General features: G+C 42.9%; 1 protein-coding gene across 2 annotated transcripts in view; it reads right to left on the minus strand.

Annotated features, from left to right (window-relative positions):
• APTX (aprataxin) overlaps window positions 1–6,487 on the minus strand; it is a 36,442-nt gene that overhangs the window by 29,296 nt on the left and 659 nt on the right. The gene's annotated exons all lie outside the window — the stretch shown is intronic.

A 6,487-nucleotide genomic window follows, 5' to 3' on the forward strand; every position in this document is an offset into this window, starting at 1 on the left:
AAGGAAGGAAGGAAGGAAGGAAGGAAGGAAGGAAGGAAGGAAGGAAGGAAAGAAGGAAGGAAGGAAGGAAACAAACAAACAACCTTCATGGCCACACAGGGTATAGTGGAAGGGAAAGAGACAAGAAATTTGGGAGAGGTGAGGCCTGAACAAAGGCAGGGCAAGGGAATGGAAAGGAAGAAGATCCAGAAGAAATTGTGAAGGTAGACTTAATTACTGACTGTATTTGGGGAATGACAAAGGAGTAAAGGGAGACAGAAATCAAGACTTCTAACTTGGAAATAGCCATTAACCACAATGAGAAATAAACAAGGAGACATAATTTAAAGTTAAATGGCAGATGAAGAAGGGATGATTTCTGATTGAAACACAATTAGATTAAGATCCACAGGTCAGGGGCACCTGGGTGGCTCAGTCGTTAAGCGTCTGCCTTCAGCTCAGGGTGTGATCGCGGGGTCCTGGGATCGAGCCCCACATCAGGCTCCTCTGCTGGGAGCCTGCTTCTTCCTCTCCCATTCCCCCTGCCTGTGTTCCCTCTCTCACTGGCTGTCTCTCTCTTTGTCAAATAAATAAATAAAATCTTGGAAAAAAAAAAAAAAAAGATCCACAGGTCAAGGTAGAATATATGGGTAGAAAGCTCAGGGAGAGGAATGGGCTGAATGTATATATTTGAGAGGCATCAACGTGTCAGAGAAGGTGAGGCAAAGAGAGAGCATGAGATCACCCAGAGAGGGAGAGCAGGGAATTATGGGCAGGGACAGGACTAGGATCTTTGGGATGCCTCCAGAAACTTATCTTTCAAGCCTCCAATACCCTCTTTTTGAGAAACGTGCCCTGCAGCACTTATCAGGCCCTCTGCACAAGCTTTGTGTCCAAAGGGAAGAAAAAAGGAACAAGAATTTTAAAAATCAAAGTTTCATTACCATCTGCAAAGAAAGGATAATGCAAAGGAACAGTGAGCAAATGAGTGCTGAGTTGTTGCAAAGTCACAGAAACTCGATCAGTCAGGAAACCACCCAATTGAAAAGGTCGAGAGGCCTGGTAAGGAAGAAAATAAGTGGGAAGGGACACTTCAATTTTAAAAGCACAAGTGCCAGGGACACCTGGCTGGCTCAGTCTGAAGAGCTTAGGACTCTTGATCTCCAGGTCATGAGTTCAAGCCCCACACTGGGCGTGGAGATTACATAAATAAATAAAACTTAAAAAAAAAAAAGGGGGACAAGTGACAACACAGATTTCAGCAATGAGGGGTAGAAAGCAGACCTTGTTGGTTGACCCAGAGGAGCTGCCCCAGAGAATCACCAAAAAATGGCAGAGGTATTGAACACTAGGCTGAAAAGTTTAGACTTAACAATCAACAAGAGACAACTGCCAAGTTATTGAGCTGCACAGCAAAGTGAAACAACAGCTGTGTAGGCAGGCTGGAGTGGAGAAGTCTAGACTCAGAGATTAGTCACAAGGCTGTCAACATAATGACCAGAGTGAGGTCCAAAAGTTCAGCAGGTCCTTGTGAAGGAGTGGATGCAAGAGCAGGGAGACTCAGCTGTAACCCTAAAATCCTAAATCTGGAGCCTCAAATGATGATACTGCTACAGGCAAGTCCCACTTTTAAACGCTATGTGTTCAGAGGGGCATCTGTTTGCACTTGCTGGAAACTGATGAATGAGCAGGTAATGGACTGAGAAGTGAAGCATGTCTTCATCAGGCCTTGGGAAATAAGTCATGGTGATTGACTACTCACAGTAATAACAAAAGAAATCTGGAGAGAGCACAGTTTGAGCAGGGAAAGGAAGGAATCTGATGGACGCTGAGAACATGGGTGGCTGTTGCAGCATAATAGGAACTACCCCTCCTGCCCTATACACACACACTCATTCCCACCAAAGTTCTCAAGTTATGATGTTCCTATTTACTACTTCTTGAGCAGCTAAAGCAGTGACTGCACAATGTTTATGCAACTAACCTTCAGCAACATTTTGGCCCATTTTAGCCTCCAGTTCCAATTTCTAGGAATGAAGCACTTTAAAATACGGGGAGTACAATGATAGGTGCTCCTGAATCTTTAAAATAGTCCATCCAATAAAACTCCATGAACTGCAAGTTCTATGACAGAAGTCAAGCCCATTTTTTGCTTACCAATATATCTCCAGCACTTAATACTTGGATATGAGAACACAATAAATATTTGCAAGTGAATCACCAGATGATAATCCTATCCAGGTTCTCCTCCCTTCCTTCTCTTTCCCCTGCTTTGGCTCCTCTTCTTATATGGTCCTTTGTTCCTCTCTTTGGGCAATCCCATCCTCACATCTATGCAAAAACTCCCTACTTTTCATTCCAGTTGTAGGGACTGGTCAGGAAAAAATTCTGGTTATATCTTAAGGAACCAAAGTGATCTGATAGGCCACACAAGTCCAGCAATCTGATAGCATGGAACAGTGCTGTCCAACAGAATTTTTTGCAATGATGGAAGTGTTGTAAACCTCACTGTCTAATAATGTAACCACCATGTGACAATCAAGCTTCTGAAATGTAGCTAGTGCAACAGAGGAACTAAAGTTCTTAGATTTTTTCTTAAACTTACATTTAAATAGCTACATGTGGCTGATGGCTACCATGATATCCAACCCAGTCCCAGAAATTTGCCCAAACTGATAAGTCCCAAATTCCTCGGGCTTTAGGTTAAGACCCTCATTCTCTAACCCCACAAAGGTTACTTTTGTCACCTTCTACTTGCTTTCATAGAACTAGCCCACACTTCCCTTCCCCCAGAATCACATACGTTTATTCTTACACACAAATACATCTCTCAGGTATGATGTACTGAGTCACGTCTCCCAAGTAAGTCATTCTTAATATGATCTCCTGGCATTGGATTATACCCTTTCCTGCCTCCTAGAATCCCAAATCCTTCTCAATTTCCAAGTCCCACCTCCTCCAGGGAGGCCTTCACTGGACTATCTTGTCTTCTCTACATCTTGCCATAAGGTGCAGTCACTTTATCTTCACGGTTCCCTGAAAATTAAATGTGGGTGTAATTCTACTCTCCAAATGAGATTATAATCTCCTTGTAAACAGCCTGTATCACTACCTATCCATACAGAAAATTCAGGTCTCTAGAAGATCACGGCCCTGGGCTAGGCCTGGCCTTAGACTTCTGGATAACCTCTGGTGTTCAGCATGCCTTTATCTAGTGCATACTATCTGCTAGGCACTTGTTAAATATCTTACTTTTATCATCTCATTTAATTTTCCCAGCAACTCTCATTCTAAGGAAGAGAAAATTTAAGGCTTAAGAAAAAACAGGTAACCTATTTTTAGTTTGGCATAACCAATGTGTGCCAGAGATAGGCTTTGAATCAATCTTAAAGAATGGGTTCTTAATCACTACACCATATACCTTTGCCTTCACTCATTTGATCATTCAATTAAAATTACTACATGCCGGGGCACCTCGGTGGTACAGTCAGTTAAGTGTCTGACTCATGGTTTTGGCTCAGGTGGTGATCTCAGGATCATGAGATCGAGCCCCATGTCGGGCTCTGTGCTCAGCATGGAATCTGCTTGAGATTCTCTCTCCTCTCCCCCACCCCTCCCACTCGTGCTCTCTAAAATAAATAAATAAATATTTTAAAAAGATGGACTACATGCCTACTATGTGCCTTGTGCTATTCAAGTACTGAGAATAAAGAAATAATATATCTCACTCATATAATGCAGGTGTAATATACCATGCCTGCCTTCAAAAGGCTCAGAGTCTTGTGGGGGAAAGAGACACAAAAACATTTATAATAAATGTAGCAAGTAAATGACTGGTCTGTGCAGATTATCATGGGAGCACAAGGCTGGAGTACCCAACCCAGACTTGGAGAAAGGAGATGTCAAGGAAGATTTCCTATAGGAGTTAGACCTAAAATGAGTCCTATATATAAACGATGTGAACTAGGTGAAAGGGTCATCCTAATGAGGCAAGAAGGAAGTGGATAAAGGAAACAGGGAGAAGATTCAAGTCAAAGGGAATAGGAAGGGCAATGCACAGAGAAATAACAGCGTGCACATGAAGAAGCAGTTCGGTGTTGCTGCAACCTAAAACATGAGGCAAGAAAGAGGCTAGAGACACAGGCAGGTCCAGAATAAGCAGAGCCCTGGCTGAGAAGCTCAAACTTCAGAAGTTCCACTGGATTTTTCAACGTCATAAACAACAAATATTTGCTAAATGAATAAGAAAAAAGATCAGATGAATGGACAGTATTAAGCAGGACTTTAACACAGATCTGTGTCAAAGATCATTCGGGGGAAGAGGGTAAGTGTTACTTACAAAACCTCATGTGAGCAGACACATGGGGAACAGGACTGGAGGTGGGGAAATCAGTCAGAAGGCCATCATATTCCAGATGAAAGATGATGGTGCCTAAAGTAGTTCAATAGTAGGGATGAAGAATAGAACACAGATTTGAGAAAGATTTGGGGGGTAAAATCATCAGGACTTAGTGATCTATGTGATGAGAGCAAGTTCAGGGAAGACACTGAGTTCAGTTTCAAGTTTGTGAATTTTCAACTGTCTGTGGGACTTGTAGGCAGAGCTGTCTAGCAGGGTGGTCAGAGGTGAGGGTGAAACTCAGAAAAAAAAGGTCTGACAACTTTGATTTGGGAGCATGTAGAAGGGAGTTAAGCCAAGCCAATTGATGTGCTCACTAAGGCAGTGTATACAGAACAAAAAGAGCAGTGGGCCAAAGTCACAAGCCTTGCAAATACCCATTTTAGGGGAGGAAGAAAAAAGACTATGCACAGGAGAAATGGCTGGTGAGAGAGACACATGGAGAAAAAGCTAGAATGTAAGCTCCTTACACAGAGGCACTTTGTCTTCCTCATCTCTGTATCATAAATGTTTGTTAAATAAATCAGCTGAGGGGCGCCTGGGTGGCGCAGTCGTTAAGCGTCTGCCTTCGGCTCAGGGCGTGATCCCGGAGTTCCGGGATCGAGTCCCACATCGGGCTCCTCCGCTGGGAGCCTGCTTCTCCCTCTCCCACTCCCCTGCTGTGTTTGTTCCCTCTCTCGCTGGCTGTCTCTCTGTCACATAAATAAATCTTTAAAAAAATATAATATAATATAATATAATATAATATAATATAATATAAAATAAATCAGCGGAATGTATTGTCCTGTAAAGCAAAGCAGTAGGGGAGTGAGAGTTTCAAAAGCAGCAAAGGGATCCAAAAGTGACTAAAAAATGTCTATCTGGTTTGATAATCAATTACTGTGACCTTAAGGTTAAAATTTCAGGGGAATGATAGGTCCGAAAGCTAGACTGCAGAAAGGAGTGAAAGGTGAGGAAATGAGAGACAGAATTTAGAATACTCTTTAAAATAGTTTGGATAAGAAAGGGAATAGAGTTACTGGATGACAGCTAAAGGAAGGATGGACCACTAAGACTTCCTTTCTTTCTAGCTTGGGGGGTTATGGGGCAGGTGACCAGGGATCTAAGAAATCTGACATATTTTTATACGACTAGGACATAGACAGGGGCAGAAAAGACAAACAAAAACAAGGTCTCATAAGTGAAAGTATAAAAGAAAGGTAAGAAGCAAAGACACAGGGTTTCTCTTTGATCAGGACAGAGTGAAGGGAAGTGTAAGTCTAGATGATTTTTTTAAGGAGGGAAAGCAGGGGCAAAAATTTGAGGGAAACCACATGGACCTCAATTCTCTCCATAAAACAGTAGGTAGGAGTGAAGTGTTTGGGAGCTTAATGAACAGAAGAAAAAAATCAATGTAACATAGTGGATAACATTCGGGCCTCTTAAGTTCAACTGCTTGAGTTCAAATCATGACTCCATAACCCACCCACTGTGTGACCTGACGCCAATTTTTTAACCAAACCTTTATTTCTTCAGCTGTAAAACAACGTTAAGAATTACTCTACAACACAGGGTTGTCACAAGGACTGAATGCGGAAGTGCGCAGGCAAAGCTCAGCATCTGGCAAAAAGCAAGCATTCAACACTATTAGCACTGGTTAAGAGTGAAGACAGGATAAAAGCAGGAGCTAAGGATATGTAAAAAGATCATCCCACAGCACAGAATGTGCAACTAAGGTGGAAGGGCACAAACCTGTATTGTGTCCCCACACGGACCGTCTTGTCTCAAGTATTCTAACGATTCCCAATAAAAGTAAGATTCCCCAAAGGCTCTAAACCTAGACCACATTAATTCCAAATGGAAATTATATCCCTGCTTTATTGAACCACTATCACGGACTGCATGAGAAAAAGCTTGCTTCTTCTGGCCCTTCTCTTAGCCCTGTTGAGGATGACGTGAAGATCCCTCAAGTTCCTTTCAGGAAGCGTTTCTAGAGGAAACAATGCCCATACTGACAAGCTGAGCCGCCTCCTTGGACTGGACAGTGCCCACTCTCTCAAATCTTTTTTCTGCTTGTGTTGTGACCAGGGGCGGCGGGGGGGGGGGGGGGGGGGGGGGGGGGGGGGGGGA

The sequence above is a fragment of the Ursus maritimus genome, unplaced genomic scaffold, assembly GCF_017311325.1.
Source record: "Ursus maritimus isolate PB19 unplaced genomic scaffold, ASM1731132v1 scaffold_17, whole genome shotgun sequence".
Lineage (NCBI taxonomy): Eukaryota > Metazoa > Chordata > Mammalia > Carnivora > Ursidae > Ursus > Ursus maritimus.